Source organism: Gavialis gangeticus, unplaced genomic scaffold, assembly GCF_001723915.1.
Source record: "Gavialis gangeticus isolate Ggan-Ray unplaced genomic scaffold, GavGan_comp1, whole genome shotgun sequence".
NCBI lineage: Eukaryota > Metazoa > Chordata > Crocodylia > Gavialidae > Gavialis > Gavialis gangeticus.
The window spans coordinates 55242414-55266985 of NW_017729024.1; the positions used below are offsets into that span (position 1 = coordinate 55242414).

The 24572-nt window shown below is 46.4% G+C and overlaps 2 long non-coding RNA genes across 2 annotated transcripts in view; one reads left to right on the top strand and one right to left on the bottom strand.

Annotated features, from left to right (window-relative positions):
• LOC109297389 overlaps positions 1-24572 on the bottom strand; it is a 788954-nt gene that overhangs the window by 53005 nt on the left and 711377 nt on the right. The window lies entirely within an intron of this gene.
• LOC109297388 lies at positions 112-2589 on the top strand. Its single transcript, XR_002097300.1, has 2 exons — positions 112-229; positions 1985-2589. It is a non-coding gene; the product is annotated as an uncharacterized LOC109297388 (long non-coding RNA).

Genomic DNA, 24572 nt, shown 5'->3' on the forward strand with positions numbered 1-24572 from the left:
ACAAACAGGGTGTTTTTCGAGGGCATAGCTATGAATCCATAAGCAATGTGAAGAATAGGGGTACAGCCCAGGTGACACCTCTCCCTCCCTGGTCCTTGTGGTTCAGGTTAGTCAATCAAGTGACCTGGCCAGATAAAATTCCTAGAGGGAGTGGGGGAGCTCTCTCTTCCTTCTGGTAGGCATTATGAAACTACAAGCAAGTACCCTAGGCAGTGGCTTGGTGATTTCTGTAAGTAGAAACCTGGAAACCTGCCAGGAGTTAGGAATTAAATACAGGCAAGTCGTGTTTTAAAAGGGTCACTGTATCCAGACTCTGTAAATACTCAAGTTGCTTTAGTTTGCTTAAAGTGTATTCTGATTTTATTGTCCAACTCCCATCTGATCAATAAAGGTGTCAAGTTACATCCTGCAGTGTTGGGCACGGAGAGAGAGAGGCTTTCTGCTCCCTGCCTGGTCACCAGAGTTTGTCTTTTTATTTTCCCTCAGTTCTTCCTGATGTTATCTTGGGATGCCGTGGGCTCAAAAAAGCACCCAGAAATATTAGTGGGCAAAGCATCCCCTAGGTTCATGGGATCTATGTGCCCCAGGCTGCACAGAGCCCTGTGAGAGACCAGTGCCCAGGTGGTGGCAGTGTTACCCTAGGCTTGCAGGGGTTCTCCAAGAAGTGGGCTCCCCAAGGGAGACCCTCAAAGTGAGATTTTGGGCCTGGCACAGTGAGGTGGGTGTTTCTGCATAGTAGCATCCCCTACTGTGCTGCCACAATCACATCGACTCAAAGAATCTTGCCTGACAAAGTAAAACTCTACACACATCGGCATGAGCTAATTCAAGAGATAGTAACAAAAAGTACCTTAAGGTTTACACATGCAGATTCACCACATTCACATATCTAACAGGCCCCATCATGAACTCAATTTCTCTGTCAATCACAGGATCACTTTGATACTCTGGACCTGATTCTCTTCCTTGCAGAGTAACTGAGGGGAGGACAACCAGGAAAACAGCCCCAGATACTGCCATTGTAATGGCAGCAGACTGTGCTGTCCCAGTCAGCCTGGTAGGAACTGGTGCTGCCCCATGTGTCAGCAGCCCTGCCTTGCTATGCCTCTGCTTTCCCCACTTCTGCTGGTTTTACAGTACTGTAGTGCCATAGGGCCAGATTCTCAGCTGACACAAATTGCCTTCCCTTCTTTGAATTGAATGAGGCTGCTCAGGGGACTGAAGTTAAGTGCATGCTTAAGTGCTTTGTTTGATTCTGGAGTTAGAAGTGGAAGATGCAGACATTGCGACTTAGCACATTTCCTTTTCTCTTTTCAGGTGGGGGGCCTACCTTCTTATCCTGCTCTGTTTTTTATCTTAATCAGGACACACACTTGCTGTTCCTGTTTGCTCTTCTTATTTCCATGATAGCACAGCCACCAGACCTCAGTTGAGATCATGGTCTGTTGCATTCAATGCTGTTCAGGTACATAGCAGGAGACAGTTGCTGCAATCTAAGCAGACAAAAGACAATGATTGGCCCTTTTTATAGGGAGGCAAACTGAGGGACAGAGAAGCTAAATAACTTGCCCTGAAGGGAGTCTGGCAGAACTGGGAAAGAAGGGTCTGGGATGGGCCAAGAACACTTTAATCCAGCCACTGCTTCCATCTTAAAACCATGCCTCCTACTCAACTGCTCCCAGGTACAAGGATAGCAGGAATGGTACAACAAGTTTCCTAGCACTGTACTCTCCCAGCTCTAAGCTGTTACCTGGCTTTGCCTGGTATTGTGAGCAATTTCATCCTTAGAGAAACATCAACATTCACCAGATTTATTTTAAAAAATGTAAAGAGGAAAAAAGAAACCCAAAGTTGTTGGATTTGTGTGTGTGTGTTCATTACGGTCCCTGTAGAAACAGATAGTGTGAGATAAGGTGGAAATATGTAGGTCAGCCAAAAATGTGTTCTAACCTGATATGGAGACTGGCTCTCTTTTTTCCTGCAGCTTGGAGATATGGGGAAGACTGACACTGAGCGCGACTGGAAGCGACAGGTGATGAAAGAGGAGGAGAATGAAAGTGACTATTGTAACAAAGCCTTTGAATTAACAGCAGATGAAAAGAAAACTGAACTAATTCAAGGCTAAGGCACACTGGTAATATTTATCTGTGCAATGGAAAAGAAACAGTAGAGGAGACAATAAAACAGAGTATTGATCCTGAAAGCCACACTATGGATTCCTTTTGGAAAACAGTGTAAGAATGGAAGGTACAGGTAAAGAATAAAAGAACAAGGCCCCGCAGGAGATGGTTCGGTGTTGCATGATATTGCCAGCCTTGGCTGTGACAAAATGAATATACACTGTTCCCTTGCTTCCTATGAGCTGGACTTTCACAAGTTCTAGCTACATTGTAAACAAATTCTCTTCAGATGACTAGGCTCAAACCAGGCTTTAGCTGTTAAGATCTAGCAAGATAATAACCTGAGCTGATAAATCAGTCACAGAGCTATAGCAAGAGGGTAAGTTTCCTACTGCTGTGTCAGACAGTTCTATCGCATCCAATTTGATTAAACTGAAGTTGGCAAGAAGTGATTAAAAAAATAACCTGATCTGTTTTCCCTCTGTTCTTCCTAGCAGTGTGTCATCCCATCTGTCGACAGAGTCAAAGTAATTAAACAGGCTCTACTCAGATTGGTGCAGATTGTAACAATGGACAAGAGAGGTTGGGGGGGGCAGGCGTTCATAGTATCTTTTATTGGACCAGCTGTATAATTGGAAAAGAAATTTGACAAGCTTTTAGACATACACTTCCCCTCCTCTAGTAGCTTGTGCCTGATAACTTGCCAAACTTCTTTACCAACTTTATAGTTGGTCTAATAAAAGATATTACAAAAAGTCCCTCACCTTTTGTATGTTTCCTGGACCATCATGGCTACAACAATACTCGAGCTGGAATGCAACCATGTCACTCATTCCGAAGTTTTCTAGCCAATAAGGAAGACTGATTCTTCTCTTTCTATATCTTGGGTAACTATCTTTTACCTTAACAAACTGAAATGTTTTGACCGTATTGAAATGAAGAGTTTCAGTAAAAGCCTTTTGTTATTTCAAAAAAATGACTTTTGGTGCGGAGGCAAAATGATTGTTTGATGGGAAATTTTGCCTTTTTGTGCTAGTTCAGGCTGAAGTGTCTGTATTTCCCATACACTGAATGGAAATCCTGGATTCTGACTACTGTCAGAGAGGAAGAGCTGGCACAATGACACTCAACCCAGGCACATCTATTTCCATTATCATTAACCATTTACCTGCTGAATTACAAACTCCATGCAAAGAGCATATCTCACTTCAGAGGACATAAAGGTCAGCTGGGGTCAATGAAGCTGCAGTAATCCCCATGCAACCCCATACAACTCAATGGAGTGAAGCCAGCAAAAGGTCATTGAGTCTATGTAACTACACTGATTGATGCAAGTTTAGCATGTGGCCCAGAGGATGTATAAACTTGATCTGAAGGATTAGTGGCCAAACCAGCAATACTGTGGTTAGGAAGCTTGGTGCTCAGGGCAAAACCTGCAGCAACAGCCTGCCCTTGACCTGCACATGGATCTGGGGGGCACATGCCCTCCCCATGCTTGCCTGGGAGTGCACGCAGTGGTGGGAGCTGCCCTTATCCCGCTCACGGCTCTGTCCTGCACCCCACCCTGGCTGGGCAGAGCTTGTCGGTACCCCTTCACTTCAGCGCCCGGGGCAGTCTCCTCACTCACCCCACTCTTGCTATGGTACTGCAAACCAGTACATCTGGGTCTGAAGAATACAATGTGGTTCCAGTTAATAGGGTTTGTAATTATCCCTGCATGGTTTTGCATGTGTTCACACTTGGCATTGATTAGGAGTTTTGCCCAGTACTTGGTTTTTGTTGTGGTTATTGTTAATGATTACATTGCAGTAGCAGGCAGGGAACCTAATCATAGACCCCCAGTCTCTTTTGCATTAGGTGTTGTACAAATACAGAACAAGGAGTAATTTCCTGCCCTATGGAGCTTTTACTACTTTCTGTTAATATAGGACTAGGTCCTACATGGCATAAATCCGCCCAGCTCCACTAAAGTAATTAAAGCCATGCAGATTCATAGCAGCTGAGAATTTGGCTCCTATTTTCTTAGTGGTAAGGGGTAGCACTATGTTGTAGTCCCAAAAGGTGGTGGGACAGCATCTGTTCTCTTAGACTGCTTGTACACATGATGGGGGTTTACTCCCCTAAATTGCAACAGTGTGTTTTTAATTGCGATGATTAAAAACCTACCATTTCAATTTAGGGGCTTCTGTCACTGTTGTGGTGAAATGCTCGATACTTTTTTTTACACGGAGCCTGCCCAAAGCCAGGGGACAAGTTGCTGGCTGACCAAATGGCCCCTGAGCTGCCGAGGGCCCTGGTTGTTCCCTCCACAATAGCGGCGCCCCCCAGGGCTGCCTGGGTGCGCTGTGAGCAGATGGGTGCCACCTGAGAAGTGCCACTGCCGTGGAGGGAAGGTCTGGGGCCCTCCACAGCTCAGAGCTGGCCAACAGCTTGCCCCCCAGCCACAGAAGAGGCAAGCAGGCTCTGTGGGGAAAAAAAAGAGGATCAGGCCCCTTGCCACCATTTTTTTTCTCTGTGGAGCCTGCCTGCACAAGCTGCTTTGAGCTGTAGGGGGCCAAATCCTTCCCTCTGCAGTGTCATCACCTCCCAGGGCCACCCAAGCAGGGTACTAGCTGCACAGGTGCTGCCTCAGCTTGCAATCAGAACCTGCCAGATTCAACTCTTCCTGAGTTTGCATGCTGGAAGCCCACCGGGTGCTGCTCCCCATGCCGGCTTAGGGAAGAATTGGATCTGGCAGATGCTGCCTGCGAGCTGGGGCAGCACCTGTGCAGCTAGTACCCTGCTTGGGTGGCTCTGGGGGGGTGCTGACACTGCAGAGGGAAGGATTGGGCCCCCTATAGCTCAGGGGCTCAGGTCAGGAGCCATTAGGACAAATTATGGGTTTATATTAATTCCTCCAAATTCTTTGTTCTTTGCTGTTGAAAGGCCAGAGTAATTAGTGAAGCCAGCATAGATTTTTCTCCTGCCTGATGAGAGACCCCACATGCATTATAAGCTCCAACTCAGTTTCCACCACTTTGGTCCAGATAATAAGCAACCACATGAGTTAGCGGTCTCAAGGGAAGAAGAAGCAGCAGCACAAATTCTCTATCTTCACCTTAATTGTAATGAAGAGGCATCTTTCTCTCTTATCTTTCTTATTTTTCATTAGTGTATGAAAGTCTGAGTATGCATGTGTTGGTGGAAACTGCCTTTTCCTAAAACTATACACAGGACTGTCATCAAATTAGTGGATTCTTCTGACTTGAAAAAAGTGTTATTCAAAGGCTGTTACTGTGCCTAATTTAACAATCACTTCTGTATAGAGTCTCTGGGGAGTTCTTGCACTATAATGTGAAAGGAGGAAAAGAATAAAAACTGCATCAGAAAAATGGCTACAGGGAGTATAGGTTGGATGACAAAGAAGTACAGGTTGGATGAATGGACTGTAAAGTGGATAGAAACCTGGATGGATCATAAGGCTCAAAGGGTAGTAGTCAATGGCTCAATGTCTAGCTGGCAACCGGTATCAACTGGTGTACCCCAGGGGTCGGTCCTGGGGCCAGTTTTGTTCAGTATTTTCATCAGTGACCTGGAAGATGTATCCGTAGCAAGTTTGCAGATGACACCAAGCTGGGGGGAGTAGTAGATAAGCTGAAGGGTACAGCTAGGATTCAGAAATACCTTGAAAAAATGGAGGACTAGTCCAAAAGAAATCTTATGAGGTTCAATAAGGACAAGTGCAAAGTCCTGCACTTAGGACACAACAACCCCATGCAGTGCTACAAGTTGGGGACTGACTGGCTAATAAGCAGCTCTGCAGAAAAGGACCTGGGGATTACAATGGATAATAAGCTGAATATGACCTTGTTGCAAAGAAGGCTAATAGCATACTTGACTGCAGTAGTAGAAGCATTGCCAGCAGATCAAAGGAAGTGTTTATTCCTATCTGTTCGGCACTGGTAAGGCCACGTCTGGAATACTACGTTCAGTTGTGGGCCCTCTGTAACAAGGAAGTTGTTATTGGCCCCTGTTAGGAGGAAAAAAATACAAAATACTTACCCAGGATGAGAGTGTGGGGCACGGCATGAAAAAATGACATCATCAAATGGCATCCACCTGTGGAGCCTTTGGGGCCAGCAAAGGGGAAAGTTGATTGATCTGTAATGTCCACTGGAACTGGAAGGATCTATAAAAGAGAAATAACATGAAAGTTAGTTTCCCCAGGAAGGGGACAGAGGATTAACTGGCAGTAATTGCTGTGATCTATGTGGAGGCATAGAGCTGGGTAGACTGTGTTAATGACAGCTGATAGTGAATAGAACTGCTGACCATGAGAGCTTTGTGAGAGTCACAGTGAGTCCTGGTGAAGGGGATGGCTGGGGAAGCAGAAGGAAGAGAAGGAGGAGAATGAGAAAGTTCTCCTGAACTCTGCTACATGGAGAAACAAAGAAAGGAAAGATTCCTTCCTGAACGCACTATTGGGAAGAACCCTGGGAGGTAAACTTATGCTGATGCAAGGGTTGTGTAACTGTGAAAGAGACTGGATAGTTGATAACATTAGATCAGAGGACTGACGGCAGAACAAACCCGCTAGTGGTATAAGCAGGGTGAGACATTCTGTGTCCTCCAGGAGTTAAGAATTTCAAGACCAAGACAGTTTGGGCATGGACAGGGTAGAAGGGGAGGTGGAACCCTGCAACAACAACAACAACAACAAATGTCAAAGTGGATGCTTTTTATTGTATGTGAGTCAGGGGTCTCCCCTTTGTGGTGTGTGTGTGTGTGTGTGTGTGTGTGTGTGTGTACAGAGAGACAGAGAGAGAGAATGGGAGAGAGATTCATTTTCTCCCATCAAGGGGTGGCAGGAAAGTCCCCAAAGAGAAGGCAACTACACATATACATATGTAACGAACTGGGACACTTTGGGAGCCAGTAACTGTCCTATGACACCCTCCGCTATGGAAAGGATGTGGACAAATTGGAGAGAGTCCAGCAAAGGGCAATGAAAATGGTTAGGAGGCTGGGGCACACGACTTCTGAGGAGAGGCTGAGGGAACCACTTGAAGGGTGGATCCAAAGAGGATGGAGCTACTGTTCTCCATGGTGGCAGATGACAGAACAAGAAGCAATGGTCTCAAGTTGCATCAAGGGAAATTTAGGTTAGATATGAGGAAAAACTTTCTCACTGGGAGGGTAGTAAAAAACTGGCACAAGCTACCCAGAAAGGTAATGGATTCTCCATGCTTGTGGATGGGGTCTGTTGTCTGGGGGTGGGGGGATGAGGTCTGTTTTTGTAGAGGGGTATAAAGTGCTTTGCAGAAAACTGTCCACTGTGAGCATGGTGCTGGGGGTGTATGGTGGGGCTGGGGTCTGTGGCCAGCCAGCCAGATGGCCGACAGTGCGGGGTGCAGGAAGAGGTGATTTGCCAGCACCTCTCACACCCAGTGCTCTGACCCCCACTGCCAGGTGTGCAGCTCACCCAGGGCCTCAGTGTGGGAGGTCCATCGCTGTTCCTGCCTCCACAGCTGGCATCACTTCAGGAGGCTGAAGGCACACTTCACCAGCATGTGGATCCAGTCCAGACACCTGTTGAAATGTGCCTGGTGGGGGTCCAGCTGGTCAGTGTAGGGTCACATGAGCCAGGGAAGGAGCAGTAGGCAGGGTCCCCGACGAGGAGGGGCAGGACTGTCACCTGGCCCAGCTGGAGGTCCAACACCCCTGGCACAAAGTGCCCATTCCCCACCAGGGCAGGCAGGGTGGAATTGCAGAAGACACAGACATTCTGGACACTGCCAGCCCAGCCAGTGCTGATGTTGGTGAAGGTGCCCTGGTGGTCAACAACAGACTGCAGCACAATGGAATTAAAGCCCTGCCGACTGTAGTATGAGCGGTCACCACAGGATGGGCAGATGACAGGGATGTGGGTCCTATCTAGGGCCCCAAAGCACTGAGGGAAGCCCAGGGTACAGAACCCCACCACCACATCCAAATTGTTGTGGACCCAGAGCATGGTGTGCCTCAGCACATCCTGGAGGGCGCCACAGACCTCCAGGATGGCCTCCCTGGCAGTCACCTTGCCCAAGCCGAAGAAGTGGCCGACATAGTGCAGGCTGGTGGATGTGGCTAGCTTGAGCAGGGTGATGGCCAGCCTGGTCTCCACAGGGAAGGGTGGCCATGTGGTGGTAGCCTGCTGCTCCAGGTGCAGGTGGAGCTGGTTGAGGAGCTCCTGGAAGGTTGCCTGAGTCATCACATCAGGATTGAGTCCAGCCACTGCTCATTGTTCCAGGTATGCTGGATGACATGCAGCCACTAGTGCTGTTGGCTGGGCAGGCTCACAGGCGGCAGGGCTGGAGCCCCAGGAGCTCATGGAGGGCACTAGTGGCAGCACCCACGTGTCATCGGAGTCCCTGCCAGGATCTGGGCAATGGGCCATGGGCTGGTTGTCATCAGTGTGGGGGAAGAGGGCCTCAGACGCAGCGGTGAGCCTGGCCACTTGGCTGCATGGCATGCAGGAGAAGATAAGGCCGAGAATGTCTTGGACCAGGCTGTGGGTGCTGCAGCAGGGAAGCATGGCGAGCAGGATGGCAAGCAGGAGCCTGAGCCATGGGTCATAGCTCCTAGACTGGGAGTGGAGCAGCCATTGCATGGTGGACACAGGCTCTGGTGACAGAGTTGTAGAGGGCTGTGCCAGCACTCTGCAGGCTGCTCTGGGCCAGAAATGCAGGTGGCCAGGGAGCAGCATGCAAGGCTGCCTTTTAAAGAGTGTCCCTGGCCCCCACACAGCTGTGGCCAGAGCTCCAGCTCTCCCTGGACGCTGCAGGGGGTTGGAGCAGGGTCGGGGGAGGCCTGGAGAAAGCTACTGCCATAAGGAGCAAATCTGCTCCCAAATGGCTGCGTGTATAGATGACTGCCTGGGGCTGGTTTACTATGGAGTAAATTACTGTGCAGTAAACCCATAGAGCACTAACTGCACATGTAAATGTGCCCAGTTACAGTTAAGGCTGCCAGTTTGCTTCCAGTTTACAGGTTTCTTTCTTCCCTCTAAGTATTAGCAACTTTGTTAAATTTTAGGGCTGAACTTTTCAAGATTTGAATTTTGCCTGAGTGAATTGTTTTGGCGAGTTTAAGCAGAAACAGTTTCACTATTTTGTTTTTGTTTTTGGAATTTATTTTTTGATACAAGAGAACAAGGAATATTCTCTCTTATCCTGTTTAAAAAGAAAAATGTGATTTTTCTTGACTAGATTGAAGGAGACATCAGAATGCTGAAGTCAAGCACAGAGATAATCTCTGTGTCCATCATATTTAGCAACCTGGAGAAGATCCAATTTGGTTTAGCCAGATAATAAGGGTTTTTAATTGCACACATGGACACTTAATTGCCTCTGTGCACATGGGTTTAATTTCAAAGGAAGCTTTAGGAAAGCTTTGTCTCATTCAGTGCCCAGACGATGGATAGCTTGATAGGCTGATGATGTGAAGGAGGAAGGTCTCCACCCATGAAGAATGAAGAATTCAGCTGCCCCACTTGCTATGAATGAAGAAACAGGAGCTTGGGTAATGTCAATTAATAAACACAAGGGGGCAGAGTTAAGGGTGTGTGAGCCAGTTTGGTCCAGAGTGACTTCTGAATTTTTTGATTTGTATGTTCCATTAACACAAGGGCAGCCCCACAGCTGATGTTCTGTTGACTTTAATGGTGTTAGATTGGTTTACACTACATGACAATATGGCCTGTGAATTTTTTTAACTCAATACTGTAAATAGACCTTAAAAAATCAATACTATATTATAATAGATTATGCTTCTTTTTTAACTGCATAGATCCATAGTCATAGTCAGCTAGCTGGCACCAGCTTTTCCTTATCGTTTTAAACACAAATCCAGCTTCATTTCTGCAGATTTCAATCTTTTCAGTAATTTGACTTGGAAGTAGAATCAGACTCAGATGCCCCAGTCCAGACAGAAAGAAGTATGTGCCCTATTTTAACCATGTAATTAGCCCCAGTGAAGTTTATGGGACTCCTCCATCTGATTCAGGTTTGGAATGTGCTTAAGTCTCTTCCTGAATAGGGAATGGAACAGATTACATGGGTTTGGTTTTGATTCACTGCATGATGCAAGATTTACATCAGGTTTCAGCTTTAGCTTCTCTGAAATCACAAATAGGCACTCCCTCTAGCCTGCATAAGCAGGATTCTTCCAGCTCTTGGCTTTCATACTACAGACATGTGATGAGCTGGCTCTAGCCCTCTCTTACTAAATGGAAGACAAAGAGGATGTATTTTCTCTTCTGCCTTGACATGGACACCATAAAGCTTTCCATCTCAGATCTTTGTTTTTTGCTGGGAATCCGTATTTTCTACCTCTGACTTTTTTGCAGGAAAGAAAACTAAAAGATTTATTTTCCAAGCCATATCTAACAGAAGGGTGACTAAAAGGTGAAACGTCGAGTCCCCAAAATCCTGGACCTTCCATTGGATCCAAATGAATATGGAATCTATATAATACAATTAATATTCAGCATTCATACTTTTTGGAGCAGCAGAGGCACCTCATTAAAAAAAATTGTGACATCAGCGAACAGTGAATTACTATACTGCACACCATGGTAAAAGAGCTACATGCACCTGTCCCCCAGATTGTGGGGTTTGCAACAGAATAGTCTTACCCATGCACCTCAGTGGTTGATCTGAACCGTGGAGGATCCTGTGTGTTCTACTTTCCTTAGGTTCACCCTCGCCCCTTCTCTTTAAAAGGCTGCATCAAAGCAACCTTCATTCGTTGCATGCATGGAATGTCATGTCTTCTGGGACTGGGTAACCTGAAGAAGAGCTTCTATCTTCATGCATCTGCCTTAATGGACCTATCTGGATCTGTTGGGTTACAGGGGCTGTAATAGGGAATCCTTGCCTTGTTACTGGAAAGTGGTATGGCCCCTTTAAAGGCAGGGGTTTTGTAGCAACCAGCAAAGCAGTGGTGAAAGAAAGATGCTGGGGGACAAGTCAGCTGACAAGGGAGTCACTTGTTCTGCAGGGCAGGGCTTAGGAAATACACCAGCCCAGATCTGGAGAGAGAGGGTGCAATGAGTGTCCGCAGGTTGCCTGGGAAGAAGCTCTGCCCTGAAGAGGACTTTGTCGAGAGATTGGCTGGGGCTGTTTGCCTTTGCAGCTACCAGGGATGGAGCCCAGTACTTAAAGGAACAGAGCTGAGTGCCTGCAATGAAGGCCAAGAGTTAGTTACAAAGCCTGAAGGATAACCAGTTTGCTAACTGGTGGTTTGGGTGGGACTGTGAAGGGTGGTGTTTGGAGATCCCATTTGTGAGGCACAGATGAGGAGGCCAGAGGGACCAGAGCTCAAGAAGGGCAGAGCTTGTGGCCAAGGGGCCCAGTGCCCGGAGCAGGATGAAGACAAGGTCCAAAGGCCCAGCACCCAGAACAGGGTTGAGATAGGGATGGGGACCTGAAGCCTGAGAGCCTGACAGGGCTGGAGCCCAGACACCAGGTCCAGAACAGACAGCCTTGGCGAAGGAGCTAACTAGAGCAGAGGGGTGCAAGCCAGGAAGGCTGAGGCCCCAACATCTTGAAATGGTAAAAGTCTTGAAATGGTTTGGTGGCTTTGGGGACAAGTGTCCCACTGGATGTGATGTTGCATACCACCAGCAGGGCATGGCTGTGACTGTGGGGGCAGCTGTAGGTCGTAACATAAGCCAGGTGAGAAGAGCCAGGTCGGAAGAGTTGACTGGCAAGTCAGGTCAGAAGAGTTGACCACAGGAGGAAGAAAGCGTGCACTGTAGGCATCAGTCACCGAAGGCAGCCTCCCTTTCATTAAGTTTTCAAGAAGACATGGTGGGTGGGAAAACAAGATGAGACCTTTAGAGCCAGTGTTGAGAGAGAAAGCCTAGCAGGGATGAAGCAGCCTGTAGAGGGCATCACAACAGTTCTCAGGTTCCTAGCCTGCTACAGGGGTATAGGGATTAGTGAGGGCACTAGGGGCAATTACTGCCAGACACTCCCTCACAGCACATCCCCCCATAGCAGGGTATATCCCCATAAGAGTGGGGGGAAGGGAGGAAGTATTGATTCAGGATTTTGCCTTCCTTCTACAAAAATGCATCTAGGACCCTGCTGACTTAGGGCGATACCCAAGTCCTTTTGGCTCCAAGGGGCATTTTTTAGCTTTATGGTCCCAATGTCAAGGCGGAAGAGAAAATACATCCTCTTTGTCTTTCATTTAGTAAGAGAGGGCTACAGCCAGCTCATCACATGTCTGTGGTATGAAAGCCAAGAGCTGGAAAAATTATACTACGCTGCTGTAACACTAAACAGAGAGCCAATAGGACAGTGGATGATCCTTGATCCTCTAGTCATAACCAGGGATCTGGGTTTTCTATTTACTGGAGAATAACATAGATTTTCTCCTTTAACTGAGAAAAATGTAGATTTTTTCCCTTAAAAAAGAAAAATGCAGGGTTTCCCTTTGCAGGCTGGCTGAGTTCCAGGCTGCAATGAGCTGTGGGGAGTGGGGAGGGCAATCAGAGGCCAGGGGTGCCATGTGTATGTGCATGCGTACATACACATGGCAGCCAGGCAGCGTGGAGAGCAGCTCCTGCAGCTTTGTCCAGGTAAGTCTATGGGAGGGAAGGGGCACAGCCCATGCATTAGAGGGGCAGGGGGGAGAACAGGTGGGGACGGGGGGGACCACAAGATTTCTGCACCCACGATGGGCACAAGGCTGTGGTCGGGCTGGACCAGCTCAGGGCAGGCACCTCCTGCTCACCCAGCAGCAGCAGCAGCACAACTTTGCATCACTACCTCTGCTGCTTCCATAGCTCACTATGGTGGTGTGGTACTTCCTCACATGCCAGGCCTTGCCCATTAGGCCATGGAGGTGGCTTCTGCCTGGAGCTGGTCCAGCCTGGCTGCAGTCCTACGCCCCACTGTGTAGGTACAAAAATATCAGGGGGCACATGTGTCCCCAATCCGTGTTACCTGTACCCCCCCCACCTTCCCCACATACCCACTCCCTTTCTCACACAGGGGAGTTGGGGGTAGGGGGTTGTAGGCTGGGAGTGAGGGACACTGGCTGGGCCAGGGTGCTGCTTGTTTGGAGTGAAGAGCACTGACACGGCTAGAGGGCTCTGGGTCAGGAGTAAGGGGCACCAGCAGGGCTGGGGGGGACTATGGGCTGGAAATGAGGGGCAGTGGCATGGGCAGGGGAAGGGCACCGGTATATCATGGCTGCTCAGTGCCACAAAGCAGCGTGGTGTGGGGGAGGAAGCCATAGCTGGACCTACCTGGTGTGTGAAGGGGGCAGGAGAAACTCTGATTTTCCATAAAAAAAAAATCCCAAAATCAAACACCAACATTTATAGGCATTTAGAATGTATTTTATTATAGTGATTGAGGCACTGGTAGGCTTCCAAATTGCTTAAAAATTGTAAATACATCAATAAAATGAAGACCCAAGATGACCATGGGTCAGCAGTGTGGGGAGGCAGTCAGGAAGGCCAACCATACCTTGTCATGCATCCACAGATGCATTTCAAGCAGGTCAAAAGAGGTAATCCTCCCCCTCTATGCAGCACTGGTCAGGCCGCAGTTGGAGTACTGCGTCCAGTTCTGGGCACCGCACTTCAAGAGGGATGTGGACAGCATCGAGAGGGTCCAGAGGAGGGCCACTCGCATGATCAGGGGACAGCAGGGCAGGCCCTATGAGGAGAGGCTACGGGACCTGAACCTGTTCAGCCTCCAAAAGAGAAGGCTGAGGGGGGATCTTGTGGCCTGTTACAAACTAGTCAGGGGGGATCAGCAGGCATTGGGGGAGTCACTGTTCCCCCGAGCACCGCCAGGAGTGACGAGGAATAACAGTCACAAGCTGGCAGAGGGTAGGTTTAGGTTAGACATCAGGAGGCGCTACTTCACGGTCAGGGCAGCTAGGGTCTGGAACCAACTTCCAAGAGAGGTGGTGCAGGCTCCTACCCTGGGGGTTTTTAAGAGGAGGTTAGATGAACACCTTGCTGGGGTCGTTTGACCGCAGTACTCTTTCCTGCCATGGCAGGGGGTCGGACTAGATGATCTGCTCAGGTTCCTTCCAGCCCTAGAAACTATGAAACTATGAAAATATTGGGGTGTTTAATTTTAATCATGGGAAAAGAAGGATTTGGGGGCTTTTAATCAGAGAACATTTGGGTTTTTTTACATCAGAGAATTTGCAATTTTTAAACAGAGAAAACCAGGATCCCTGGTCATAACAATCCCAGACAGCTCAATATCACACCTTCATCAGATGAAGGAGCCTCTGTGAAGGGACAGACATGTTCAATTTGTGTCAAACAGTCTGGTGATGTTTCCACATCCGGACTAGGGTTCAAATACATATTTACTTGTTGTTCCCTTATGTCAGTGTCACACTACACACAAGGGTATGTTTGCAGCTGTGATCCTGCTGGAATCTGTCTCACTTTTTCAGTCCCACAGTCAGGCTGATGGTTTATTGTCTGACTGCTAGTGGCATGGAGGTGAAACACTGACTTCCTCCCTCCAGTGGCCTTACCTGTCAGAGTGATCACTAGGGCTGCCTAACATGGAAACATGCAGTCAGCCTCTAATGTCTGCTGCTGGTTGAAAAAAACCCCACAAAACCCAGGAAGTCGAAACAATGTCCGAACATGCTCTAACAACCCCTTGAAGTAGAGGTAATTAGCTGTCAGTGAGTATTAATTAGATTAGGAGATACAATTACCAGCTCATGTTCTTCCTCTAGCAGGGCTCGTGCATTGCTTGTGATTGCATAGCCTCTTTCTTACAGCATAGCTGATGCATTTACTGACACAGCAGGTTTGCGAGTTCATAATTAAATGCAAAACATATGCTTTTGTTATTCAGGCGGGATCTTGCAGAGGGCGTTTTATCAATGAGTATCTTTGTTCTAGTCTCTGGGTCACTCTGGTGTGTGGAGGACACTGTTTGGCAAGATGCTATTCTGAAAAATCCCCCCAGGCCCCCAGCTGAGATTTTCTGAGGCAGTAGGCATGCTCTCCAAACAGTGTGCAAGTGCAGGCAGAGAGGTTACTTGAGTTCACTGCAGAGCTGCAGACAGCCCGGGTTGCTCCTTTTTGTGGGTGCTTTGCTGCCAAAAGACTGGCAGAACATTGCAGAATGACAAGCTGTTACCTGCATTGATAGAGCCCCTTCCAAGTGATAACATTTTGCCTTGCTGGGTGAAGTTGCTGATTTATCCTGACTCACATAATAGCTGTCACAGATGCTTTAAAACCCATGAGGAGGGGGAGTCACTGCCTGGGGTTCCAGCCACATCCCTTAGACTGGATGGTAAGGCAGGATCCCTGCCTTCAAGCATTTTTTTCCTGTTATATCATGGACTCACCAATAGAACCATTGCTTTGCAGGAGGCTGAAAGCTCCCCAGTGAGATACCTGCTCAGGTCTGCAGGACCTTACTGAAGGATCAAAAAGCCCTTCCTGATCCCTGCAGAGAGAGTCTTAAATGCTGGAGGCTGCAAGTGAGACAGAAACAGTGGAAAAAAACTCTGGTTATGCCCAGTTCATTCTCCCTTTCCCCATCCACTCTCCGCCCCTGTGTGACTCAAGATACTGAGCAAGATGGACCTACGATCTGCCGTAGTAAATGGCAGTTGTTATGTTCTTATGTTCTCTGCACAAAAGTGTTCTCTGTTCAATGTTAGGAGCAGCCATGGACGGCTGGATTGGCCTCCTCCTTTACTCCCACACGTGTCAAAGGGATTCCTTGTGGAATATCAGGATGAATAACGGTGACAGAATCCAACCCCACATTACCTATTCCTTGTGGATTCCACTTGATCACTGCTATTCCACCTGATCACTTCTTGCAAAAGACAACTATAAAACACACTATAGCAGAAGTGACAAACTCATCCTGCCCAAGGGTCACTGGGCTGGTCTACAGGCTAAACCAGGACCAACCTCCCACTAGGGGACCAATCACTGGTGTAGTTCCTGTGGTCCTGAGTCTAGCCCATGCAGCGTGTGCAACAGACACCAGCCCCAGGGCTCACTGTGCACACAGCATGTTGGGACCAGCATGGGGCATGTGCTGCATGCAGGCTGGACCCACAGATGAGGTGTGCATACACTTTAACCTCAAATAGCATAACCCATGTGCACGAAGAAAACAGGTGCCCCTCAAACTCATATACTAATGAGGATATACAGATGAGAAATGGGTAAAACTATCATTATAGAACAGAACCAAGTCAAACATGCAAAATATAAACAGGGTTACATATATATAGTCTCTCATTATATGTCTGTACAGCACCTGGCACAGTGAAAGCCGATGCAGGCTCTCTTTCCTGATGGGGCCTTTAATATCTAAATATTATGGATTAGCTAACTGTAGGTGCTCCTACGCCTACAAGAATGAAACAAGTAAAGAAGAATGAAAAACAAGCTGGGAGGTTATATAACGCTAGGTAAAAGGTTGATGTCAAATATTCCACCTATGACCCAAATTACCAGTGGTTAAATGGCATAGCTCTCAAGAACTGGTCTTAAATTAGTTTCACTGCTATTCCTTTTGGGTGGGGCGTGAGTGTTGCAGAGAAGATGATGATGCAAGTATAACATACATCAGGAAATAATTAATCCTAGGTGGCTACTAGTACTGCTTCGTTACATCAGCTGCATGTTTCAGAGTGAAACTTCCAGTCTTTATGTTCATTGATCTTTTCCTTCTCATCTCCTCCTTCACTCTCACTCTCTTTCTGTCTCTGAAGCCTCTGACAAATGTTCATGTGAAGGTGCTATGGGATCTGAGCCTTGATTCAATGGGATCTGAGCCTTGATTCAAACAATCATGCCCTTGCCGTGCTTCACATTCATGGTAGGAAGCCCAGTTGTGCCTGTTGGTACACAAGCAGCCCAGGATCAAGATCGGCTGATTGTTGACTGTCTCCAGATACCCATGGGCCCAGTTTGAGCCCTTGCGTGGTCCCTAAAGCTAGCTGATGATCAGCTGATGATAAGCAGATCAGGACTGCCCCAGGGCTGGAGTCCTGGGGTAGTTTTGTTCTGAACAACAATCAACTGATGGAGACTGCCTTGGGGCTGAAGCCCCCAGAGCCATCACAAATAGTTGATTGCTGGCAGCATTAGATTCCTCACTGGCTTGAGCCCCAGAGTAGTCTCAACCAGCTGATTGTGGCAGGACTGGGACCACCCTGGGGTTTGAGCTTAGGGCTATCCCAATATACCAGCAGCTAGCAAGGATGGCCCAGGGGCTTTAGCCCTGGGGCAGAACCTGCTAGGCAATAATCAGCTGGCTGGGAGGTCCCCAGGGTTTGAGCCCCAGGGCTGTCCTTTTCTGCTGTAAACTGGAAGGGATCTCCCTGTGATTCAAGCCATGAGCCATCCCTGCTAGCTGATGATCAGCCAGTCAATACCACTCTGGAGCTCAAGTCCTGGGGCAGTCCCTGCCACACGTTCTATTTAAGGTGCAATAGAAACTGGCTACAAAGTTATTACACCTATTTTATATAGCTGGTTTATAGTCAATTCCCTACGTTATTGCACCATTAATCCCCTGAACATGTGGTTGGTTTACACTTTAAGACCTGATTAACTATTTAATTATGTCTTAAGTGTAATGTCTACCTAGGGCCTGAATTCCTTTTGTAGAAATGGCTGAGGAGGCAATCCAAAATGAAACAACTCAAGATGGCAACACATTCCCAAACTGATGTGTAAGGAATTACCGTTCTATTTCACACATTAAAACATAACCCCAAGGCCAGATTTCTGCTGGGGTAATTCAGCATCTCTCTACTGTGTTTAGTGGGGCTATGCTGACTTACAGTAGCTGGGGATTTGAAATCTGCTGGCGGCTTCTCTACAGGAGACTCCTTAGCTTGTCTCTGTCAACCAGTTCACTGCCCCAGTAATCTAAGCTCAACGAATTTCACTGTTTCCCATTTTGTGCTTTCATCCTCTCTGTTTTCTTTCAAAGACCATATTACACAACTTAGTCAAACTTTATCTGCTGCTTTCCACCAAGGGAAATAGGGTATGTCCCCACCCTTCCACTTTCTGAGGCCTTTCAAAGACAGATGCAGTATGCAGGGTATAGCTGAGGAGAGACTCAGCTTGCTGCACAGTAGATACAATTACCCAGGTACATCTGAAGAAATGCCTGATTTCTCTGTTTTGAAGACCAGCACAAACAGACTTACTGATTAAAAGGTCAGTTCCAAATGGACAATGAGAAAAAGTATAAGTGTATTATGCTAATGCCAAAAGTTTAAGATCCAAGATGGGGGAACTTCCGTGCTGAGCAGTAACTAACAATATTGACATCATAGGTATCTCAGAAACATAGTGGAATGAGGAAAATCAACAGGATATTGCAATACAAGGATACTGATTATACAGGAATGATAGAATAGGTTGTATTCATGAACAAGTTCTACCCTTACATCAAAGATTGTATCAAAGCCAATAGAGAAGATTTTTTAACTGATAAGATAGGTAGTATAGACTCTCTGCAGGCAGAAATTCTGATAGAAAAAAGTATGTCTGGGGCTATATTATTGACCCCCAGAACAGGATGGCAGCAGTGAGCTAGAAATACTACAGGAGCTGAGAGAATCTGTGAAAGCAGAAAGCACAGCCATAATGGGCAACTTCAATTATCCACAAGTAGACTGGGCCAATCTCCCCTCAGGCCAGGATACAGAGATCAAGCATTTCTTGACATTATAAAAGACTGCTTTCTGGAGCAATTAGTCCTGGAACCTGTGAAAAAACTCCATCCCAGTCCCCTCTTTGGGTTGGTTGTTAACCTCTTTTGTATTTCCCTCTCTCTCTCTCTGCCCATGTGTCTATCAACCTGGTTGCCTAGGTGATCCTGGGGCGGGGGGAGGATTTCCTCTTCCTGTACCAGGTCTTTTGTGTGACCTTTTCTGCCATTTACCTGAAGGGTCCTAAGGCAGTGGTCGCTCATCCAGGTGAGGGCTGACATAGTTCAAACTGACTGGTTAGCATCAGTGGTGCTTAGAAAATACCTGATCCTGGTTGGGTCCAGGTGATGAGTTCAGAAAGGTTATTTAACAGGATCCCTCCTGTTATGGAAGGACACATCTTCTGGTCACTGAATCAAGCTCTGGGCCTCCAGCGTTCTCTGGATGGGGATGTGAGTAACTTATCTGAAATCTAGCTAGGGACTTAGATTTCAGTGTTTTAGTCACGTATCAAAAGGCATCAAGCCTATGCTGTTTTGCTCAAGGTTGGTTTTCTTTCTATATCTGTTGTTTTGTATTCCTTCCTCTCCCTATCCCTCTTGGATCAATAAAGCTATCTGTTATAGGACAATTCATGGTGTGTGCTTTAGAGGGAAGGGACTAGCCTTTTTTTGGCTCACTTACTTGGCTGGCTAAGATGGGCCTGGCTTTTTGCCCTCCTCCTGTACAGAAGGCAGCTTGTGTATGCTTCAGGCTAATAGAAGCACCCCAAAATCCCACAGTAGGTTAAGCACCCTCAAGATCTACAGGGTCTGCATACCCCGGGTGGCACAGACCCCTAACAAAGACCTGAGTCCGGGTGGTGGCTGCGGTTACCCCCAGCTTGCAAGTGGGCTCCAGGAAAGGGGTTGGGCAGATGTAGGTGTCCCAGGGGAGACACTCAAAGCATGGTTTTTGGTCAGGCTCAGTGAGGTGGGTGGCTCCGCATAGGAGTATCCACTACTGGCCCACCACAGATCCTACAAAAGGAAAGGCCATTCTTGACCTAGTCCTAAGTAGTGCACAGGATTTGGTGCAAAGGGTAAGTGTCACTGAGCCACTCTGTGACAGTGATTATAATGCAACTGGGTTTGACACCCATGTAGGAGGGGAGATAAGAAGAAAATCTACCACAGTGGCCTTTAACTTTAAAGTGGGAGACTACATTAAAATAAGGAAACTACTTAGACTGAAGTTAAAAGGGGCCCCTAAGGAGCTACAGAACTTGCAAGCAGCATGGGAACTGTTTAAGAACATCATATAGGAGGCACAGAGCAAATGTATATTGCAAATCAAAAAAAGGAAAGCTAACTGAAACAAAGGCAGCATGGTTCAATGGCAGATTTCTAGAGGCAAGAAATAGAAAAAAGCCTTTTTTTAAAGGTGGAAATTAATCCTAATGAGGAAAATAAAAAGAGAACAAACTATGACAAATAAAACATAAAATTGTAATGAGACAAACTAAGAAATAATTTGAGGAAAAACTTGCTAGGGACATAAAAGTCAGCAATAAAAATTTCTTAGGTATATTAGAAGCCAAAGACCTGCCCCAGAGTCAGTTGGGCCTTTGGATGGGTGTAAAAGAAGTGCTAAAGGATGACAGGGCCATTGTAAAGAAACTAAATGCATTCTTTGCATCTGTCTCCACTGTGGAAGATGTGAAGGAGATTCCCTCATCAGATCCATTTCACTCTAGGGACAAGGCAGTGGAGCTGACCCAAATTATGAACCCCATAGATGAAATAGTAGAGGAAATTGATAAATTAAACAGTAACAAATCACCGGGACCTGATGGCATTTATCCTAGGATCCTGAAGGAGTTCAGCTTGAAAACTGCCAAACTCCTAACTATAGTATGCAACCTATCACTAAAAACAGCCTTGGTACCAGAGGGCAGGATGATTGCCAATGTGATTCTAATATTTAAAAAACATCTCTAGAGGGGACCCAGGGAACTACTGGCTGGTGAGTCTAACTTTTGTTCCTGGAAAACTGGTTGAACAAATAATGAGAAAAAGAGCCTTTTAGTACATGGATGAACATGACTTGCTGGGGAGGAATCAGCATGGTTTTGTTGTGAGACAGCATGTCTCACCAACCTAATAGAATTCTTTGAGGGTGTCAATAAGCAGGCAGATCAGGGTGATCCAGTTGATATAGTGTTCAGGACTTCCAAAAAGCCTTTGAAAAAGTCCCCCATCAAAGGCTTTTAATGAAGTTAAGTAGTCATGGGATTAGAGGGAAGGTTCACTTGTGGATTAGGAATTGTTTTAGGGATAAAAAACAAAGAGTATGTATAAATGGTCAGTTTTTTGGATGGAAAGGAATAAACTGCAGGGACTTCCAGGGTTGTGTTGGGGCTGGTGTTAAAATATTCATAAAATTATTCAAAGTGGTAAAGACCAAGGTGGACTGTGAGGAACTACAGAAGGATCTTGCACTATTGAGTGAATGGGCAGCTAAATAGCAGATGAAATCCAACATAGATAAGTGTAAAGTGATGCCTGTGGGAAAAAATAACCCTAGCTATGCCTACACTATTACCACAGGAAAGAGATCTGGGAGTCACTAAAAACATCATCTCAGTGTTCATCAACCAGCAAAAAAGCAAACAAAGTGTTAGGGATTATTAAGAAGGGAACTGTAAACAAAACAGAAAATAGTAGCATGCCCCTTTATAAATCCATGGTATCACCACACCTTGAATATTGTATCCCGTTTTGGTCCCCACACCTCCGAAAGGATAAGGACTAGACAAGGTACAAAGAAGGGCAACAAGAATGATTATGGTATGGAGGTAGACAAGGTTATGTGGGTAAATGTGATATCTGAATAGCTGGAAAAATTGTTCTTTGTAAGCTTTTCAGCACAGGCACCCTTCTTTAGACATAGGGAGAGTCTTCTGGTGTTTTTCTTCTCTCTTGGGTCGAATAGAGCAGTGGTTCTCAACCTTTTTTGTGTCAGGACTCATTTGTAAAGGTGATAGCCATCCCAACCCAGTGCCCCTCACTCTCGACCTGCTAAACCCCTGCTCCCAGGCCTTAGCCCCACAGTGTGTGGGGCATGGGGGACCCCCTCACAGGCTGGATCTCTGACAGCCTGCAAGGGAAAAGCCACGGGTTCCTATATTTTTCTCCTCTAAAGGAAAATCCATTTTTAAAGTTCGTTCACAACCCTTTCATACATTCTTGTGACCCACTTTTGAGTTTCAACCCACAGGTTGAGAAATGCTGGAATAGAAGCTTAAACCAATATGCAAAATGCAGGTCTGTGAAAATGCAAATGCATGGCAGGGAAGATCAGAGGGGTCAGGAGTTAACGGGTGTGAGACAGGTAGGTGGGGGGAACAAAAGAAGGGAATCTCAACACCTAATAAAATGTAGCTGGTAAAATATAGAGGTTACCTGGGGTTATTGGATGGCAGGCAGGTTAAAATGTGCCATAAATCCTATGTATATATTTTTTCCATTATTTTTGTATGGTATGGAGGGGCTTCCATATGAGGGGAGCCTTTTCAGTTTAGAAAAGAAATGCTTGAAGGAGTGTGTGTGATAAGGGTTTACAGGATATAAAACGTTGAAGAAAAAGTAAATAGGGATTTATTATTTACTATCTCTCATGATACAAGGACTAGAGGTCATAAACTAGTAGGTAGTAAGTTTAAAACTAACAAAAGAAATCTTTTTCACACAGCCTGTGATTAAAGCGTGGAATTTACAGCCACCAGATGTTGTGGAAGCTGGCAGTTTAACCAGGTTCAAAAAGGGATTGGACGCATTCTTGGAGGAAAGGGGCATCAGTAGCCATTGAGCACAGGAGCCAGGGACACAGCTTCTAAATCAGAACGTCCTAGACCTTAAATGCTGGAGGCTGCAATGAGAAAAGAAGAGTGGAAACCCCCCTGGTTCACTCTCCCTTTCAGCATCCACTCTGCCCCTGTGTGACATAGGACACTGAGCAAGAAAGGCCTACAGTTTGACCCAGTCAATGGCAGTTCTTATGTTATTACAGTGTTATTCAAGTTTAGTGTCATTGATTTCAATTGCCATAAGCCTGGGGTGATTCATGCTGGTTTTCACAGATTCATAGATTCATGGATGCCAGAGTAGGAAAGGACCTCAACAGATCATTGAGTCCAGCCCCCTGCCCTGGGTGGGAAAGAGTGCTGGGGTCAGATGACCCCAGCCAGATGCCTATCCAGCCGTCTCTTAAAGACCCCCAAGGCAGGGGAGAGCACCACCTCCCTTGGAAGCCCATTCCAGATTCTGGCCACCCTTACTGTGAAGAAGTTTTTCCTGATATCTAGGCTAAATCTGCTCTCTGTCAGTTTGTGACCATTGTGCCTTGTTACCCCAAGAGGCACCCCAGTGAACAGAGCATCTCCGGTTCCTTGCTGCACCCCGCTAATGAATTTGTAGATGGTCACAAGATCACCTCTGAGCCTTATTTCTCTTGCAGAGGCTGAAGAGGTCCAGGTCTCTTAGTCTCTCTCATAGGACTTGGTCTGCAAACCCTTAACCATACAAGTGGCCCTCCTCTGGACCCTCTCAAGGTTATCCACATCCTTCTTAAAGTACAGCACCCAAAACTGGATGCAGTACTCCAACTGTGGTCTGACCAATGCCGCATAGAGGGGAAGTATCACTTCCTTGGATCTATTTGTCATGCATCTGCTAATGCATGTTAAACTGCGACATTAACTGTTACGTCTGCTTTTTCATTACATGCTCCAGAAAATGGCACAGTCACATACCTTTGTTTAGTTTTAGAACTGTGGGCCAAATCCATAGCTGGTAGGAAATGGCATAGTTCCACTGAAGTTGTGGCATGGTTGCCAGGCCACAGCTGAAGAACCACTGTGATATGTCCTCTTGAAGCAGCACGTCCATGTTTCTGAGCAGAGTCATTCTAGGAACCATAACAAAGGCATAATGCTGTCTTTTGTGTAGCTTAAAGGATAGGGTGCTTAACTACCAGTTATGAGACATGTGGCTCTATTCTTGATGCTGCCTGTGAAGTTGGTTGAGTCTTTGCACTTCTCTGGGCCTTGTTTTTTTCTTGTCAAGCCTTTTATGTGTACACCATGAATTGTCTGGGTCAGCAGAGATTGTCTGTCGTTCTTTGTTTCTAGGACAATGAATACCTGAGCTCTGATCTCCTATAGCATGTATTAAATAATAACAAATAATAAATCATTGAGTTCAGTTGTCCTTATGTAGCCACTTCTCAAGATCAATTCTCTCATGTTCCTTGATGAAATTCTTAAACTACTGACATTGGAATTTATCGCGCTGGTCTGCATTTAATGATGCCAACAAAGAGACCCGCACTGCACAATTTCTGTTCACCCTGCTGTTATTTAGAGGCATATAATCACTGACAACATAAGCAGAGGAGGACAGAGATGTGGGCATGGAATTCAATTTGCATTGTACTAAATAACAGTGCTGACTTTTTCTGAATATGGTATATTCTGTATTTTCTGTGCTGGAAAGGTAGCATTTTGTTTCCCATGGAAAAAAAAATTCTTTGGAAAATATTCAGTGCTTCCTGACAGCTCCAGTTCTGGTACCACTTGAGATCAGCAGGTTGACAGTCTCATCAACACCTTCGAATGTTTGCATTTGTCTAGGGAGAACATCTTTTTCTTCTCCCCTTTGCCAATGGTATAATCACAGGGAGACGAAATATATT